Source organism: Pholcus phalangioides, unplaced genomic scaffold (genome assembly GCF_987345545.1).
Source record: "Pholcus phalangioides strain wild (caught in Gottingen) unplaced genomic scaffold, Ppha-v1.0 ptg000022l_1, whole genome shotgun sequence".
NCBI lineage: Eukaryota > Metazoa > Arthropoda > Arachnida > Araneae > Pholcidae > Pholcus > Pholcus phalangioides.
In genome coordinates this window covers 18598653-18619003 of record NW_028301615.1, presented here as the reverse complement: position 1 = coordinate 18619003, position 20351 = coordinate 18598653, and the positions used below count along the sequence as shown (strand labels likewise).

At 37.5% G+C, this 20351-nt stretch overlaps 1 protein-coding gene across 1 annotated transcript in view; it reads left to right on the top strand.

Moving 5' to 3' along the window:
- The first annotated feature begins 288 nt into the window (after positions 1–288).
- LOC149069933 (uncharacterized) overlaps positions 289–20351 on the top strand; it is a 37595-nt gene continuing 17532 nt past the window's right edge. The window contains exon 1 of the mRNA XM_089249648.1: positions 289–365. The gene's annotated coding sequence lies outside the window, so the exon portion shown is untranslated. The remainder of the gene's footprint in view (positions 366–20351) is intronic.

Here is a 20351-nt window from a genome sequence, read left to right as displayed (position 1 = left end):
GTGGACGACGTCACACGCCCCTTGTCATCTGACTCAATATCGGTCGCGTAGTCTGCCGCGTGTCGTAACTTCCAGTGGACGACTGACCTAATTCGTTATTTCGGAGCGACGGGCTCTACTTTATTTTCAGTTGCCAGAAAATTTTCATCAGGAAAATAAAACGGATCAAATACGGAAACGTCCCATATAAGGACAGACGTATGGTCACCAAATTCTTATCGTCCGACTTGAATTTGCATGGAAATGGCATCGCACATGGCAATCGAAGAAGTCGCGCCGATGTAACACAGTCTAGTCCAGTCAAAGTAAATTCGCCATATTAGTTTCCTCCGTAGAACTTATCACTCACAATTTTGTTGATAGAGGTCAGTAACAATATTAATTTGGTTTTCGAATCGATTTCATTTCGTTGCCAATAGGGCATGAATAATTTTTATGAAGGCAAACCGTTATTATCGACTGCTAGGACTTGTTTAGCGCATGGACAATCGGCCACGTGACTGGGTCCCACAAATTTCCAGGGGCCCCCAAAAATTGGCTACCTTTTATACTCAGGGGCGTAGGCGCCCTCTCCACGCTTTCGCCTCAAATAACACAAATGTATATATATCGATACCCCCAAATTAGTACTTGCCAAGGGCCCGAACTCGAGAAGCCCTGCAAGGGATCAATAATTGTTCCCTGCATTTGATGATACAATTATAGACACATCCAATGGGACGACACGATAATTATTAGAGGTAATTATTTAAAATTTTGTACACTGGTTGGCTGCATGGGCGGAGATACGGGGGGCGTGGGAGGACATTGCCCACAGTGTCAAAGGTGGAGTTTAATACGCTTTGGGCGGAGTAGACTGATGTAATGTATATATGAATTGACCATGGCCCCCACATCCTGTATCGGGGCCCCCAGGCTGGGATCCTTTGTGGCCCCCTCGGTCACTTTTAACGGGCCCCTTCTGTAGTTAATTTATAGCGTGAAAAAGCAAAAAAATGATAACAGTTCCGAGCCCTAGGGCTAGAGCCCTGTTAGCCCCCCCCCCCATGTGGGGGTCATGGGATTGACATCATCATCGTACCCCCCAGACTTCCAAGTTTATCTACGCCTATGGTTGGCTGGAGCAAGGTTCAACGGTACATCAAAGCGCAGTACCGATAGGCTTAACCTTAGGTCTAGGACTAACGTGCCGAGACTTGTCTAGACTAGCAATTCAAGAAAAAAGACCTGACTTACCAAGTCATAGCGCTTGTAAGGTATTTTGTTTTTGATTCGGCTCGTAAGGGCGGGAGGAGCGAGTTTACGGGATGATCCGATCCCGGGAATGTAAAAGAAAATGGCTGCGCGCCATTTGCGGTCACGTGAGTGGGGTCACGTGATTTGGAATACCGAACTAGAGTTTTTGTCCAAGGGTTGGCAGCAGAACTGCGAAAGGCGGACTTCGCAACTGTACCCATCTATCGTTCGTAGTGCGCACTACGCGGGCCGAACTAGAACGATGAATCGCCAATTTTCAAATAGACCACCTATGTCATGGGAATCAAACAGGTACACAAGTCTAAATATATATATTTTTTAAAATTCATTTATATATTAAAATTTGAAGTATGAGTTTAGTGATTGAAAGTTCAACTGTAATAGGAGGCCATGGGCCTTGAGTTTGCGACTACCTAGTTTGGTTCCAACCTGGATAGTTCCCTCCCACTCTGAAAACATATGTCTGCGGCTGGATGAATTGGAAAAATTCATAAATTGTGCTTTCACCTTTGAAGACCAGACACACCCCTCTCTTCCCATCTTGGAGAGATAGACATAAAATGGGCTGTAATTTTCATGTGCGGTAGAATCCTAAATTGTGCCGTTATGATGGGTCGTCATAATGCTTCGTACCCGAGGGGAAAGACATGTTACTCATAAGTTCGGGCCTTGCATAAACATGACTTTTTGGGGGTCTCCCTTACTATATGTATAGTGTTCTTTGTAGCAGGGGTATGCACAAAAGAAGAGAGGCACGGAAGGAGATTAAAACTTCGAGAAACATTTGTTAATATTTCTTCAAAGTATCGAAATGAAGTGTCAATCTTGGGGTCCCAAAAATGTGTACGTCTTGGACACATGCCTGGTTTGCCCATGCGAGAAACAGGCCTTGCTTGTGAGTGCTTGTTGGAGAGTTTTTCGTGTAGGAAATTTTGATTGGCCAGCACCCATGGCTCCAACACCACTGGTCATGTTCAGTGCCGTCTTAACGCATGGGCCCACCCAGGCATGGCCCGTGGACCCTCAAGTGAAGAGGGGCCTCAAAAAAACTAGAAGTGGTTGAATTTTTCGGGAATATACCAGGTTGGTCGTCGGAAAAATCACTTGGCCCGGGGGCCCATGATGCTCTTAAGACGGCCCTGGTCATGTTAATGTATACATAAGTTAAATCAGTGCTGTCTTATGGCATGGACCCAGTGCTGTCTTATGGCATGGACCCAGTGCCGTCTTAACGCATGGGCCCACCCGGGCACCTCAAGAGAAGAGGGCCTCAGAAAAATGAGAAGTAGTTGAATTTGTCGAGAATTTTCCAGGAAGGGCCTCAGAAAAGTCAATTGGCCTGGGGGCCCATGATGTCCTGAAGACGGCCCTGCATGGACCCAACCCAGGCCTCAAGAGAAGGAGCCTCACAAAAATAAGATCTGGTTGAAGTTTTCAAGAATTTGCCAAGTAGGGCCTCAGAAAAATCACTTTGCCCGGGGACCCATGATGCTCTTAAGATGGCCCTGAGTTAAATGACAAATATTGCATCCATGAAGAGCTTTGTAATGATGATTGGGGGTAATATTAAGTGTACTTGAATTCGAATAGTTTGCACTTAATTACATGAAACTGTAATTTGAATACTTTGCACTTATATTTAAAGTGCAAGGTATCCATTTTGTAGGAAATATCATCCAAACTGAAGTGCAGTTCATTCCATCCCTTTTAAAATTGATATATTTTAATATATAACCTAATTGGGTCTGCTAGTTATTAATTATTTAATAATTATAATTCACTTAACTAATGAATTAACAACTATAGTAAAAGAAAGTTACTTCAAACAGTGAAAGTCTGTTTTTAATTAATACCAATAAAGGGTGAAATTTGTGCCCCTTGTTATCTGGCAAATACCAATTTTCTAGTTGCCGTGGCACAGGGGCGTAGCAAGAAATTTCGTTTGGGGGGGGGGGGGAAGAGACCAAAGTGTTTGAACAATAGATTTGGCCGTCATTTTCCCTTTTTTCGGTCATTTTCTCACATTTCGGGGGGGGGGGAACCAGACCCCCAAGTCGTGTCCCCCCCCCCCCCCTGCCATGGCAACTTGTCGCCTGGGATTTGTCCAGCCCGGTATACATAGGTGGAGTGGAGATAGACTTTTAGAAGTCTGGGGACACGATGATGATGGTAATTTATATATTATCCAGGGACTCTCAAATTTCTACTCCATCTCTGGAACTCTCGAAAAAATTTTATATCTTCGAAATTTTGACATTGATTGTGAAAAATCCCTACTTTAGAGAGAAAGAATTCACCCGAAAAGACCATTGTGTATGTACACACTCTTTTGTTTTTAATCCCTAAAATGATGTCGCAAGCATAATGCAAATTGTCGCCATTGCATCAAATCTCAAAAAATATTTCATTTTTGGGGGAGACGAAAAAATTTCCCAAACATCCCATGCCAGTTCGGCCTTTCGACATTCGAAATTGGAGAGAGGACTTGCATCTGCTTTGAACATGTGTCCCGTTTCAGGCTTGATTAAATTGTTTTTGTTGGTGGGATTTGATTTGAGAGTAATAATGATGTGTAATCCAACCTTTGGGTTAGCAGCTTGGTGTTAATCGACTATGGCTTGCATGATGTCATGTTTTTGCAAAGGGAAAGAAATCCCTATAATTTTGCTTTCTTAAATAAAAAATCCCTTATATATTTATTTTTGTACAGAATTTGGATCTGCATCAAACCTAATTCCCATTCTCCAAAGTTGGCAACTATGATGCTCCAATATGCAATTTAAACCAGATCTCCCAGTATGCGTGGTTTTTACATGGTTAATGATTATAATTAACAGAGATCATAAACATTGTTTTAATAAAGATGATGACTGTTTCATAAGGTGTAATTAAGATGTTATGAGGCAGTGGCCTTCGATACAAGGCCTGCAGGCCCTATTCGGCCCTCAAAGCTTTTTGTCATAATATGAATGAATATAAACATTGAAAGACGATTAATTTTAGAATTAATGAAAAATGATTTCATAACTACTGAAAAATGTGATTTCTGAATTAATGAAAGAAATTCCAGAGTAAAAATTAATAATTCCAGATGAAAATACAGAATTTTTTAAACAAATGATTCTTGAAAAAATATCTTATAAATCAATGAGCGAAATAATTTGGTAATTTCCGATAATAACTTTAATAATTGATAAATGCATAATTATTGAAGGAAATTATTTTAGAATTACCGAAATAAGTAATTTCTGGATAAATATGGGTCTTTTTTCTTCCCTGTGTAACTTGGCTCCCCCTTCTATTAAAATGAAACTGTAAATTAAAGTGAGAAGTCTTAATAAATCTGGATTCTAGCCTATCTTACGATTATAAATACCTCAGTATGAGTTGGTGGCCCGCTGGATTCTTGGGCAATTTTAATTTAGCCAGCTGTGTCTGAAAGGTTGATGACCCCCCCCCCCCCCCCATCCTGTCTGAGGCGTACAGGAATGTACGTGTGTGAATATAGATGATGAAGTTGAAATTTGCAATACCACGTAGTGATGAATTTGATAATTCATTTTTTTTCACAGTATCTTTTTGAAATCTGAATTAAGCTACCCAGACTGTTCAAAGGATATCAGTCCATAATAATAATGGAATTTTTTTTAAAGAGCATAAAATTGTTGAAGTGAGGACTTTACAAATCCGAGGTGCCAAGTGGCCATAGTGACTAAAAATTAGTATTGGTGCCTAACATGTTTTATAATATGTGGTGACTAAATTAGAGTTAGTGCCCCACGAAATTTATGGAATTTATATTATCTTTTAACATGGGGGGGGGGGGCATTATGCCGAAGAAAAGTTGAAAATTTTTTTTTAGTAAGTTTTCCTTGAAAAAAGTTGTTCTGCTTCTAGAATGTTTTGTGGTTTGTCAAGCCCTGGTTGAAGTGTGCCTGTAAATTCATGATACAGAACATTCCGTAATTTCTTCCAATGAGATTTTCTTGTTTGGTTCAATCTTCATTGTTGATCTGGAATGAGGATCAATATGCTCTTCTTGAAAATTGATTAGGCCTATAGTAAAACTTTATATTACGATTTACTTGGCTTACAAATGTTTTGCAAGATGGGCAAAAAATATTTTTGTAACAGATTTTGACTTGATGAACTAGCAATATCCCATAATAGTAGTAGTATGTATGTATCAACAGGGCCGCAACTGGGGAGGAATCAAGCGTGGTCTCGGGCACCACACCAGAGAGGGGGCGTGAATTTCAACCTTCAATCTCTCCTGCCATAGCACTAGAGAACCCAAAAATGCATGCTTGCCTCAGCTAACCAACCATCTAGTTGTGGCCCTGTGTATCAAAGCCATCTAGGTATGGGCTATTAAACCACACGTGCTACTCATACATATTTTGATGTTGCGGTCAGGAAATCTAGATTTTCTAAATTTTTATACCCCCCTCCCCAACTTATGATCAAACCTTCTTTCTGGTTAGGGGCCATTCAAGTATTACGTAAGCAGATTTTTAGCCATTTTTGACCTTCCCCCCCCCCCCCCGTCAGAAAAAGTCAGCAAAACACTGACCCCCCTTGTCAGCAAAATTTCGTCAGCAGTGTAGACTATTTCATATGTTCAAAAAGGTTGGTTGATGACGTAAGCAACCTTCAACCCCCCCCCCTCCCCCCTTGTCATCAAAAGTCAGCAAATCCGAACCCCCCCCCCCCGATGCTAACGTAATACTTGAATGACCCCTTACATAGGCATAAAGTTATTGAAAATACAGTTGGGCCCGCTTATAATGAAAAGCGTAACTATTCGTTATGCATGAACTTCGTTATATCCGTATTACTTTGAAAAACAATGTGTTTTTGCAAAATAAAACATTTCACATGAAAGATATGCACTTCTCAGAAATTTGGGCATTAAAATGAATAGAATAAAATAATTTTAATGAGGTCGGGATTGCACTGTAAAAGTTTTGTAAAAGTGCTTTTATAAAACTTGAAAAACACAGCCAATAAACAGATCGGTTGCATTTGCTCGAATGTAATCGATCAGCTTATTGGTTGTATTTTCAAGTTTTATAAAAGCACTTTTACAAAACTTTTACAGTGTAATCCCGGCTTTAGGAACGCAATTTCACATCAACAAAATATGTGTCAATCATTGCTTTTTTTCTTGACATTTTGTGTTTAAATCATTTTTGCCATATAAGCATGCCAAGAGTCTGTCCAGACATTTTTTTTATGGGATCCTGTTTTTGTGGAAAGGGTCATTAATTGTGTGAAAAATAATTAATTTTGTGGGAAGCAAAATAATCTAGTTAATTTATCCCAAAAGAAATGAAATGCACAATTTATGGTTTCATTAATATTTATTTTGTGAAGGGTCTTTTTTTCTGATCCAGAATCGGACCCAAATTTTGGCTATCCCTGCATGCAAAATATATATTTTTTTAGCATTAAAAGAATTTTGGCTTTCATCCAATAGCTACAATTTTTAAAGTAATGTGAGTAGCATTGTTCACTTGGGCATTCTCAAAATTAATTTGTACACAATGAAACCATCACAACCAACATCCGAATCTAGCTTGAGAATGAAAAATATGCACTGGTAAAAAGGTGGTTTTGAGGTTAGATTCTTGGGAATAAATAACCCCTCAATCATTTCCTAATGAGGTTTTCTGCAAACTAAGAGAAAAGAAAAAAAAAGCAAAGTAAGGTTTTACAGTATTCATAACAGCTCTTCTAGAATGTTTTCCAAGGAAAGAAAGAAGATATCAGTTGCAGAAAGGTAAATTTACAAGTAGGATTTTGATAAGATTACAAAGAAATTTTGTGACAATTTTATGTTTGAAAATTAGTCAAAAAAAATTTGACAAAGAGAAAGACGCTTAAATAAATACGCAACTATTTTTTCTTGAATGAGTTCAATTTGTTAATTATCCATTGCTGTTTAATATAAATTTCTCTAATTCTCTGCAAAATATTTAATTATTTTAGGCCCTGCATTTACCTGTGGTAGCTTTTATAATCAATTTTCGATATGTCATAAATGAAAAAAAAAGTTAGGGAGAAAAGTTTCATTTGGCTATGAGCTATTGATAAAATATATTTAAAATTATAAGAAAGACCGATCCTAAAAATATATATATAGGCCTAGTCAGTCACAAAAGTCTACATACACCCTTTAAAAATTGCATTATTGAAGAAACAAAAAGGAATCAAGATCTTGCCCTCTTTTTATTCGGACATTAAACAATTCAAACATGTTTTTGATAGAAATGAAAAATATTGAATTGGCATTTGCAAAAAAAAAAAAAACCACTATGAGTGAAAATAGCATGTAACAAAAGTTTACATGCATGGGTGAAAAGTTTATTAATATTGCACGATTTGTACATTTGAATTAAAAATTTATATTTTGTAGGACCTTCATTATTCCATTCAATAATGGCACCCAACCTCCTGGGCATGGACTGAACTAGGTTTTCTATTATACCCCCTGTAATTTTGGTTTACTCTTTCAACAACATGTGTTTCAAAAATGCTTTATTGGCAACACTATACTTGCGAACTCTTCTCTCAAGTTCATCCCATAAGTGTTCAATGGGATTCAAGTCAGGTGACTGGGAGGTCATTAAATCTGTCTAGGTACCTTGTAAAGGAGCCATTCCTTCTTCACAACCTTTGCAGTATTCTTTGGATCATTATCCTGTTGGAAGATCCATTAGCTTCAGAGACCTAATTTGTTGACAGATGCTTGCAAATTATCTTGCTGTATCTTGAGGTATTGGAGACGGTCCATCTTACCTTCAATGAAAACTAATTTCCCTACACCAGATGCTAACATGCATCCCCAAACCATCGCACTGCCTCCACCATGCTGGACTGTTGGAATTTTCTTCTTGGAACTCGTCCATGAAATCCTTTTGATCAGAGAATTCATCTGACAGTTTCAGGATGCACAGTGTTGGTCATTGATGCAATATGCTGCATCAATTCGGGAGCAGATAATTTTGGATTTGACTTGACTTTTTTAATGTACATCTCGATTACTAAAAATCCTCAGACAACCACTGCGAGGTTTATAAAACACATTTCCGGTTGATTCATGATTTCTGACAATGGTTTGCACACTGGAATGATTTTTTCCCAATAATTTTTGAAATCTCACTAAGATTTTCTTTCTGTTTGCAACTTTATCACCACGTTTTTTATGTCAACAGAAATCTCTCTCTGCAGAACCATTTTAATATCAGAACAAAGGCAATATGAGCCTAGTACAAGAACAGAATTCAGCCTTTCCATTTGGAGCAGTATTTCTTCTCTCTTTCCCTCTCAAATACTACTAACAATTCCACATGACACAACAGAAATGTGTTTCCTGAATGTAGATTTTTGTGACATGGCTTTCTATCAAATTTGCATATTCTTGCGAATTTATTCCATATTTGTCATTTACAGTAATAAAATTTTGTTACACTTTTGATACATAAAGTTGGGAAAATAATAGGTTATCCCTAAAATGTATGATTCCTTTAGAAGTACCATTTTCAAGGGTGTATGTAGACTTTTGTGACTGACTAAAAAATTAAAAATAGGAGTACATTATAAGATGGAAGCTATCATTTTAAAATTTGAAATATGGGCTGAAAAATATTCTTAAAAAAAATTTTCTTAAGAAATGAGAATTTGTTCCTTAAATGTGTAAATTCTACTCTTAAAAAAATTATAAATTTGATATGTGAAATACAAGGCTATAAATAGACAAACGTATAAGTTCTGTAATATATTTCACACACACTGCTAGGGACACTATTTAGGCCAATTTCGTGAAAATGATTCAAATAATAATACCACACTTTTGAATGAATTGAACCTACCTTCTCCCATTTAGGGCTATTATTTTGCATCTTGCAACAAGTTGAAAAAAATTATTTGAAATTGCTTGAAATACACTCAGGTCCATAAATTAAGCATAATTCAGAATCACACAGAAATCAAAATCTAAAGTAAAAATTTCACCTGTAGAATTATCACACACATCTGCAAGAATGATATGCAAATTTCAGGAAGCCACCAGATGATGCCGATGGTACGTCACAATGACGATAGTGTAAGAGGGGGGTATATAAGGAATGGTGGCAAAGAAGTAGTGAAATTGTTCACAACAGTTCTGTAAGGCGCTCAGTGCCATAAGCGAATAGTTATGACACAGAGGACGCATGTGGATGATTTTTTACGTGGTAGAATTATCGGCCACCAGGAATGTGGACGTACTCAGATGGAAATATCCGAGGAACTTGGAATTGCCCAAAGTGTCATCTCTAGGCTTTGGCAACGATTCCAAGATAACGGAAATGTCAGTAGACGTTACAGTACAGGTCGCCCCCGAGTTACGATGCCGAATGAAGACCGGTATTTGGCAGTAACTGCCAAAAGAAGCAGACGGAACACAGCATCCGACCTGTCTCGTCAGCTATCTGCAGCCACGGGTACCACAGTTTCAAGGCAAACCGTGTACAGACGTTTGGGAGATATTGGTCTATATGCTTGCAGGCCTGTCAGATGTGTTCCGCTCACGGCAACTCACTGTCGGCAGCAATTAGCCTGGAGTAGAGAATATGCAATGTGGACATCGTTACAGTGGGCTTGTGTGATGTTTTTCGACGAGTCCAGGTTTAGTTTGCAGTCTGATTCACGTCAGACTTTCATATAGAGAACGGCAGATACCCGTTACCACCAAGACAACATCACTGAATGACACCGTTAGGGTGGTACAGCATTGCTCGTTTGGGGTGGAATTATACTGGGTTCCAGAACAGATCTGCATGCTCAAACCGGAACCATGAAAGCCCAAATTTATCGGGACATAATTCTGAAACAACATGTACGTTTTTGTGTTTATGGATGACAACGCCCGTCCTCACCGAGCAAACATCGTAAACGAATACCTTGGATCTGAGGATATAACCCATATGGAATGGCCAGCATTCTCACTGGACTTGAATCCGATAGAGCATGTGTGGGACATGCTTGGCCGACGAGTTGCAGCCCGTCAACCACCTCCTACATGTGTACCGGAACTTCGGAGAGCATTGCTTGCTGAGTGGAGTGATCTTCCCCAAGATCAAATCGATAATTTGATACTCAGCATGCCTAGGCATTGTACGGACTGTATTTCATCGCATGGGAGACATACAATGTATTAACCATCATACCAACCATGTAATAGTAAGTTTTTGTAAAGGAGATATTTTTTACAATTGCTCCAGGGAGGAAAAATCATAGTTTTTATGAATGGTATCATACATACACCATCGTTTTTGTTCTTTGTCTTTTGTTTAATAAATGGGCTTTATGAATAAGTAACGTTTGTTTTGTTTCTGAACCTTTATTTGCTGGAGCTGGCATTATCCTTAATTTATGGACATGAGTGTATTAAAGCTATCTAATTAAACAAAAAAAATCACAATTTGAATTGGGTCTACATCTCTGCAGATCATTTGAATTGAGATTCCCTTCTTTAAAAGGAATAAACACTTTTTTTAAAGAAATGATAGCATAAAAATGTCATCTTAAACAAGATATTTTTTAATGAATTATTTCACAGAATATTTTTATTCCAACCTGTTGTGGGGGAGGGGAATATACTATACAGCACATACAATCTTCATTAACACAGTCAGATTTTTTCTTTCTCTAAAAGTCGTATTCATAGATCAGTCACAGGAAATTACAGTAAGTACATGTGCCATCCTGGTGGTAGTATTTATCATGCTAATTGTATAAATTATTATTTTGATGAGATTTATAGCTTTTTTTGCGATCTGTATATATTTGCTTGCAATTTTAAACATTTCCAGCAAATATTCTTTTACATACTGAAAAGTATACGTTCTCTTCTATTTCAAACATTCCAACCAATATTGTGATATTTGTGTTTTTAGAATATGCTAATCATTTGAAGAAAAATAAGTGTTGGAAAAAAAATATCAACTTAAAATGAAGTTGATGTTCTGATACAAAGGCTTGTTCGTTCAGTCTAGATCAGCGATTTCTGAAAGTGTCCAGAGTTATTTTGAGTATAAAATCAAGTATCACGTAGCATGTCAAAAAACATATCAGAAAATTATAGTAATAATGTATATATATACATTTGTGAAATTAAGTTTAACATGTTTTTGATACATATTTCATTTAAATATTTAAGCAATTAAAAAAGTTCTTAGAAGATGTCAAATAATTTGGGATTTCTGATCTAGACATTCTTGCATGAATGAAATGGAAGACACTTGACTAAATTTTTATTCATAAAAGTGTATATGTTGCAATATTCTGTATTTATATATACAGTGAAACCTCGATAAATGATACTCTGCTGATCAAGGAAAAACTATTTTTCCATATTGTATGCAACCCCTTGGGTAATGCACTTCCAATTTGTTATAAAATTTAATTTTTAGTAATTAAATACATTAGTCTCATTAATTTTTAATAATTCAATTATTTTACGTATTCAATTTTTTTTTTTTTTTTTTGCATTTGTAATAGTTAATTTTGGTTTCTTCCTCTATTTCTTCTCTAAAAATTAATTCATTACAAAGCTAAAGGTAAACAATTTTTTTTTAAACATTTCTTGAAACTTGAAAAAGGTTCATTGTTCTAAACTTGTTGATTCTAGCCAGAACAACAATAAATATGCTTTTTTTTACATTTGATTACATTTTTTATTAAATATGTTGATAACAGGAGGTAAGAATGCCAACAAAGGGCAAAATACTTTCAGTATTAATGGAATTTTTTCCTTGTTTAAAATGGAAAGCAAGTATCGATAATCAAAAAAGAAACTTTTGCAACACAAATTTCACATAACATATATCTGCGAGCAAAAGCTGAGAAGTCAGATTTGAAAATGTTGGTATGATTCATATTTTCTAACAAATTGAAAAATTTATTTTTTTAAAATCTTCATTTTTCTGAATGATCAGTCAACACGTTGAAATTTTTTTCCATCTTGCACCCCCCCCCCCCCAAAATGCTTTGACGCATTCTAAAACCACTGTTGTGGAGGGATTATCGTTATATTTAAAGCCACAGTTTAACATTAGAATATAGAAATTTCCAAACAAGATTCGAAAAAATATCGGTGTAGAGAGATTTATCATTCTCTTGAGTAATTGTCCTAGCAAGGTTTCACTGTATATATATTTTCTGTATGCATGCATATGGGGAGTTTCACTCGCTCTCAACCATGAAGGTGAATTTTTGTTCAGAAAAGTAAAATTAGTCATCAGAAAGTGGATTGCCGCCTGGCAGTCCAGTGGTTAGGGAGCTAGCCTCTGACTGTGCAGGTCTGGGTTCGAATTCCGTTTCGGTGTGGATGTCTACTAACAATAGCAAATCCTCTGGACAGATCTTATGGATCTCTTGGGAATGCATGTGGAACACATTATTTATTCAAATGCTGCTGTGTGTGTGTGTGTACACGAATTTACCAGAGCCCTTTTTTTTTTTGAGAAAAAGTAATTCTTCCCTAAAAAATTTTAAAATCCCCCCCCCCCCACCATCATTTATTGATGCTCCCGTGAATTAGACTAATAACATTGTTCAACAAATTTTCATGAAGTCTGTAAATCCATGGGCGTGGTAGCCCAGGTTGATAAGATACTCGCCTAAAGTACCGAAGGATGTTTAGAGGTGTCGCGAGTTCGATACCCGGTTCGTCCTTGTCAGAAAACTTTCCTGACACGGGTACAACAGAAACGGCGACATGGCCGCAGAAAATTTCTACCACAGCCTCTCGATGAGTATAAAAAACAAGCCCGCCATTCGAAATCGGCAATAAATTGTAGGTCTCAGTCTGATGAGCCCTCGTGTGCAAAAAATGATCAAATGATTGTAAATCCATTCAAATGAATAAATGAGTTTGTTAATATTTATATGACCGTAAGTGAACAGAATATTACCATATCTTCAAATCATTAGCTTTAGTATATGAAATAAGTGCCCAAGTGGTACTGTAGTAAGGTTCTGATCTTCAACCATGAGGGTATGAAAAAATCATGTCTGTTCTTAAAAAAAACCTGTCTTCATAATTTGACGTGCATCGAGGAAGGAAGTCTACACACTGAAATTTGGAAGACTCCTAGAAAAAAATAATGTAGCATATTGTGAGGAGAGATGGATAGAATTATCTGTGGTTGCTAGTGCCCTGTTTTTCGCCTGAGTTGGTGCAGTGGTAAGTCTTCCACTATGAAAGTTATCGTCGAGGTCCACGGGTTAGAATCTGGGCATATAATATCAAAAACAAGTTCTTTATCTACTGAGCCTGGGGCAACCACCGATAGATGGTGCCTTCATTTCCCACCTAACTCCACTGGTTGAAAATCGCTGTGTGGCGATATATGACCAGAGTTGATGTGCGGTAAAGTAGTACACTGTTTTGGCCAAAAAATTTTTTTGTTACAAAGTCATCTCTCATTTTGCTTTAGCTTGAGTCATAGGGTACTGAAATAGTGCTATGAAAAGAACAAATTTTTGAATTAAAAAACTTTTTTAGGGTTTTTTAATATTTTGCTCTGATTATGTTGTCTGAGGAGGGTACTCCCCAAGGTCCTACTTTTTCTAATTTTTTTGAGTGAGAACCCTGTGTATGCATTTTTGGTCAGGGATTGAGTAGATTTTGCTGGGAACCTGTATAAACAACTTCAGAACCGTTGTCAAGAGTGTGTGTGTGTGTAAAAAAGAAAAAAGTTAGCAGTTTTGCGAGCTTGTGCTGAAACTGGCCATTCCAGCGCTCAATCCTGAACTCAAAGTCTTATGCCTGAATGCAAAGCAGCCGTAATGAAGAAAGATGCCACTGGCAAAAACGTGGTTGAATCCTCATTTCCGGTGACATCTCTTCATTATCACTCTAAAAAAAGTGATTTAAATGATGTAAATAATTTTTACAGACATAACATCACTTGTAGTTTTTTTAGAGACTATTTAAAGATTTTTTCTTTTTCTGATGAATAAAAGGGGGCACCCTCCTCCGTCCTACTTTTTCATCGAGTGGAAGCCCTGCTTTTTTTCGTTGTAGAGAAAAGGGAATACAAAAGTTTCCACTTTCTATTGTGGGATGTTAGATGCACACACTTATTCACCCATAGTCCTTTGCTAGACAAATGGGGAGAATTGTACACATTTTAGTACCATGCAAGAAGGTTTCAACAAAAGTCCCCACCGCGAATACTTTTTATTTTCCACATGAATAGAACTTGTTACTAAGTGAAAATTGTGTTACATGAAGCAAAGCAATAACTAGAAGTTTGTCATTTTTGCCAAAGGGAGCAAACGCATTCTTGTGGTCTATCCCTCCACTGGTAAATGTGTATGGTTATAGTTTTTCCCTTGTTAAAAGTTTTCACTGTTCTCTTTGCCTCCACTCCCCCATTAGTTTCAGCTCGGTATAGAGGCATGCCATTAGAAATCAATTTATTGCAGTGAGAAATCGCTTGCAAAGTCTTCCATTCAGTATTTGGTTGATAAGATGGAACCAGCAGGAACAGAACATGATTTAATGGACTATAGTCAGCACCGTAACTAGCCATTCTTGTGCAAGAATTTGCATTTAGTCCCCTTCCAAGTGAGCCCTGTGCAGGTGCACCTGCCTAGTTACTGCACTGACTACATTTACACTGTAGAAAATTAAATCCAATGATATTCACTCAAAATTGAAAAACCAAATAGCTGTTTTAAGGTAAATATAGCCCTTTCATCAAAATGGTGTGTTATTACACAGATTGCTCGGTAGATTAAAGGCATGTGGTGGTATAGAAGGCCAGGGACAAAACCTCTTGTGCTGCCCCCTAAAAACAACCCTGGGGAGGACTGTTCCTAGGATGAACCTGATTTTTTACTCTTCCAAAGCCGTACACCAGTGTTTAGTCTACAAAATGTACTTGACATACCTTCAGCGTTTGAAGAGACTGTCCTGTTTTTTTTTGGTCCAGTAATATTTTTCAAATTTTTTAATTAATCTAAACTTTTTTAACCTTGTTAAAGCCAAAATACCTACTCTAAGGCTCCCAGGGGGGAATTTAGGGGGGGGGGGGTGAGTTCTAGCGCTCCAGACCCTGGGCAAGTGACAACCCAAATTCTTTGCTTTTATTTGGCAGCTCCTAAAAAATTAGAGGTTATATACAGGAGGGTCTATTCGGCCTGTAGATAAGGGCGGCAAGTTCAACTGGATGGCAAATTTGAGGAACGAGTGGGTCAAGAGAGTTAGTAGAATCGGAGAAGGGCAGCAAACTTTATGCAGCCCACGGGTTGCAAAACTGAAAATCCACCTCTGCCTGGAGAGTGAGGGACTAGGTCAATGGGTGACCAAAAGAGTGACCTAGAGAGTCTGATCATAGGAGCAGTGCTGTCTTAACGCATGGCCCGGGGCCTCAAGAAAAAAGGGGCCTCACAAAAATGAGATCCAGTTGAAATTTTCTAGAATTTATCAGGTAGGGCCTCTGAAAAACCACTTGGCCCCGGGGGCCCATGATACTCTTAAAACCGCCCTGCATAGGAGTGACCTAAACGTGTGTATTTATGTGAATGATCAAGAGAGTGTGTGTGAGCATGGGTGTGACCAAAACAGTTCTTAAGCATGTGAATGACCAAAAGAGTAACTTGAAAACACAGGCGTGTCTACAGGGAGGGAGCAAATCTCTGAGGAATGAGTGAGTAAGAAAATTAGACTACAATTATTATTGGACTAGAAGAGTCAAAACCATGAGCCTGCCTCTGGGGTGGGGGGGGGGGGACCAAACTGCACACTTGCCCCTGTGATAGAGTACATTCTTGTTTGTGGTATTTTGGCCTCAGGCCCTGCCTGTTCCCTAAGTTTTTAACATTTTCGTTGTCAGAGTATGGCTCAAGAGTGACAGCCTGTGGTGTCATGACTTTTTATAATTCCAAACTTAATTTTTATAAACAGAAGCCATGCTGCTGCTGCCCCGTTGCACCCTTGCTTAAGCCGCCCCTGTAGAAGGCTGACATGAGATGGTGGTGGCAGAAGAGATGATGAAAATAATATGATAATTAGAGTGTTTATGATGGTGTGGCAGGGAGGAGCAATTTTAGAAATTGAACCTGAATATTGGAGAAATTGTTAATTAACAAAGAATTTTTATGAATATGAAGCACTTTAAAAAGGAATCGTAGTTGAGTGGTCTAGAGGATTTTGGATGGCTTTAGCAGAGTTAGAGTTGAAGTGGTGATTGTTGGTCTAGCAGTGTTACACTATAAAAGAATACTTGCGCTCCTGATTTTTGACGTAGTGCTTGCGCTCATAAAAGTGGAATTTTAGGGAATCTGTTTCAAGTTGCCAGTATATGAAAAACTGCATTGGCAGAAGATGCTATGTCAAAAATCAGGAGCTTCAATGTTCTTCTGTAGCCGCACTACTACTAAACCACACATGCACCTCCTCCACATTCCTCTGTGGAATTTATCACGAATTGGTATATGTTGGAATGAGCATGTACATGTTATGAACCTAATGTAAAGTTTGTTACTGTGTAATGTTATGTAGTACTGCCATCAATTGTTCCAAGTATGAGTGAAGTGCAATTATCGAACAATTGCACCATTGTAGTCCTGTTGCTCTCTGTGGCGAGACTCTGTAAGGGGGGAAAAAAAGAAGCTGGCATTCGCACTTCAAAGTTGGGAACCACAGCAAACCAACTTCAGCTGACCAACAGTGGGGTTCAAACCCAGTCCTCTCGATGGGCGTCCATCACCGTGACCACTACAGCTGCTGGATATTACACTTCATTCTTAAACTTAAATTCTGCTAAAATCATCCAAGGGGTGCTCTATACCCGTTGACTTGGATTTCTTTTTTAAGTGCTTTGTATTCATAAAAACTATTTTTCATTGGTTAGTGATTTCTGCAACACTATATATTTGGGCTCAATTCCTAAAATTGCTATAGTCTGTTGTCGATACACTCCATCTAATTTTCATAATTGTATTTTCATCATCTCTATCTCTTCCTCTGCCATTACCATCACATGTCTCCTTCTATACGTCCATATGCTCTTAATCTAGCAAGGGGTCTGCACTATAACAGACCCAGACCTGCCAACTCTCCGAATTTAAGCGGAAGACTCTGGATTTGTTAAAATTTCTGTGGATGTTGGCAGAAAATTATATTTTAAGTGAGCTTTCACGTTGTCGTGACGTCAATGACTGCCATCGTCGTTAGGGAAAACACCCATAGAGGACAGCCATGGTCATTTCCATCGAGCAGCCGTAAAAAAAATCTTGGTGACCGCATTTAAGCAACTGGCGAAGACGTAGTTTGTTTACGTAGCGTTTATTGACAATGATTTATCAGGGGCATGACCTTGGTTGCCGAAATTCCTGTATAATCGTTATTTTATTCCATTAACAGTTGTGCGGTAAACAAGTTTTTTCATCAGCAGCTTTGCATTCCAAAGTTTTTAAATTGTTTCCTCCGATTAAATGTCTTCAGAAAGAAAATATAAAACTTTAAGCTATATAAAGCTTTTAAGAGTTGATATATCCAATATTACCACTCACTGATAGCATCCATGAAAGGAAACACTTATGTTTTATGAACAGTATATAGATGTGATTTCTCTATTCTGCATGGAACGACTGACAAGGCGGCATATTCTACTCGGGCAATGCAAAACCTGCCTTGGGGGGGGGGGGGATGGAACTTTTTCTTCATTGATTAAAGAAATAAAATTTTGTGATTTTTTTTGATCGAGTCTATGAGTTCCAGGGGGGTACCCCCTCGGGAGAATTTCTGAATTCCAAAAGTTGGCATGTCTGCAGATCATTTTCCACTGAAGAATGGGCAATATTAGCCTTGAAACAGCTATTAGATGTTTCAATTTTTTTGTATTCTGAGTGAATATCAGATTTAATTTTCTGTTCAATTGCTTCTTGGTTGAGCGATTTGTCTGGTTAATTCCGTTAATGATCACCATGTGCTTCTGATTGACCATCCTAATATCCATTAAAAATTTCATTACATTATGACATTCATTTTTTTAAACAATAATCTGGATGGCCCAGAAAGCGAGTGAAACATCCCATAGAATGTATTGCAGCTAGTCTTAGTGAGTATTTATATTACAAGATATAAAATCTTAACCAACCCTCTATGGTCCAATATACATTTGAAAATGCATGGTAAAAAAAACAGTATAGCAATTTTCTCTTTCTTTTAATAGTATTTAAAAAAATACATCTCAAGTATAGTGTTCATTTCAGTACAAAATACAGCTACAGGAGAGTACAATACTTTATTATCCAGAAAGAGTTGATTCCTTGTTTTTGAGAGCTGCTAAAATTTTACATGTTCTGAGATTTATAAAATTGCAACAAATTGAGGAAATTGGAAATGAAATTCAAAGCAACAACTATTTAACTTTGCTAAGCAAGATTATCTTTTTACAAATAATATATTAAAATAAAGGAAAACGTGCATATTTTATCTAAAATGATGGGTTTTAAATGAACTGGTCCTATACAAGGCACTTTCAGAGTCTGTTCTACTCTTCAGATTGTGACAAAACTCTATATGTATGTTTATATGGAACCATAAGGAAGAGATCGCAGCAAAAAAGTAGTTCCAACTATTTCTACTACCAGAAAATCGTTTTGACTAAGAGGACAAAAATCAGGACCATCAAACTTCATTCAAACATAGCATGTGTCAGACTTGTGCTCTGTTAACATCAGTCATTTGTTGCAAGCTCATCATAGTGTGTTCAATGGTACTGCTAAGAAAATTTGTACTGATTTCAGCGGCATGGTATGTAATGCTGGTTTTCAGCGAACAGTGGTCTGGTTAACAAGGAAGCTAGGTTCTAGATATTACACTATTCTTGTCAAAGTCAGCACAGAAGAATTGCTTGACTTGCTGTTTTTCATGGGGAGATGCTCCATCTCTAAGAAAATAGTAGTTTGCAAGCATTGCCGTTTCGGAGAGCAGGAATGACTACTACAAACCAACTCGCCCCTGGGGGGTAAAACGTAATAAATTGTCTAGAATGGTGGTAGGCCAAGTTTGTATACAGTTTAGAAGTACTATAGATGTAATATACCAGCATTTATAGAAGTGAGACTTACAAAAAACTGTCCAAGGATAAAACTGGCAGTAAATTCACTCTAGGCATTCATATAATCAGAATGTAATGGCTGTTGGTAATACAGTTGTATCTGGATAACAAAAGTAATTTGTTTCCGAATCGCATTTGGTAGATGAAATGCTATTTCCTTCCCCCCAAAAGCAAAATATGAAAAAACTGTGACGTCATAAATCAGTGCTGCTGCAGAACAATCTCTGTAAGAATTGCAAGCAAAGAACTCTTCTGTATATAGAACACTAATGTGTGAACTTTTACCACAGAACATTTTCAGTCGGCTAAGGGCTTGTTGCAGAACAAAAAAAAAAAAAAACCATTCAGCTTTGGGGTGTTAGCCATGGCTGAAGGGCAGAAACACAAAAATATGTGTATATTGGTGATTTGTGATGCAACTATTAGCCAAAGTATTACTGTATTAGACTGTGACGCACCTAATGTGTGCGAATTTGATTATTCATCATAGCTAGATGTAAAGAAAAGTGTGGCTCATCTTACCATGGAATATTCAAGAACATCCATTAACAGCTGTTTTTGCTAAAACATGAAGAAAAATCAGTGTGTTTTTGATGGTCTTGCATCATTTGCACCATGTGGTTCCTATGAAGATACCGTTTGAAAATGGGTCACACAAGAAATCGACAACTCAGATAATGTAATGCCTTGAACTAATAGTTTATTTACTCCTGAAAATCTATGAACTGTATCATGCCACTTTTTCATTGTTTCTAATTTGTGTATAGGATAATTGTTTATTACTAATGTAACTTAGTATTAAAATTTCTGCTTTTGGTGCAAAGGTAAGTGATTATTGCATGTTTTCATTTGTGCATTTTGAAATTCATATCAATTATTATAAATGTCCTGTAATGTGAAAAAAAAAAATTAATTGGGTAGCCTTTGTTGTGAATGTCCCAGGATTGATGTTTGTAAAAATGATTTTTT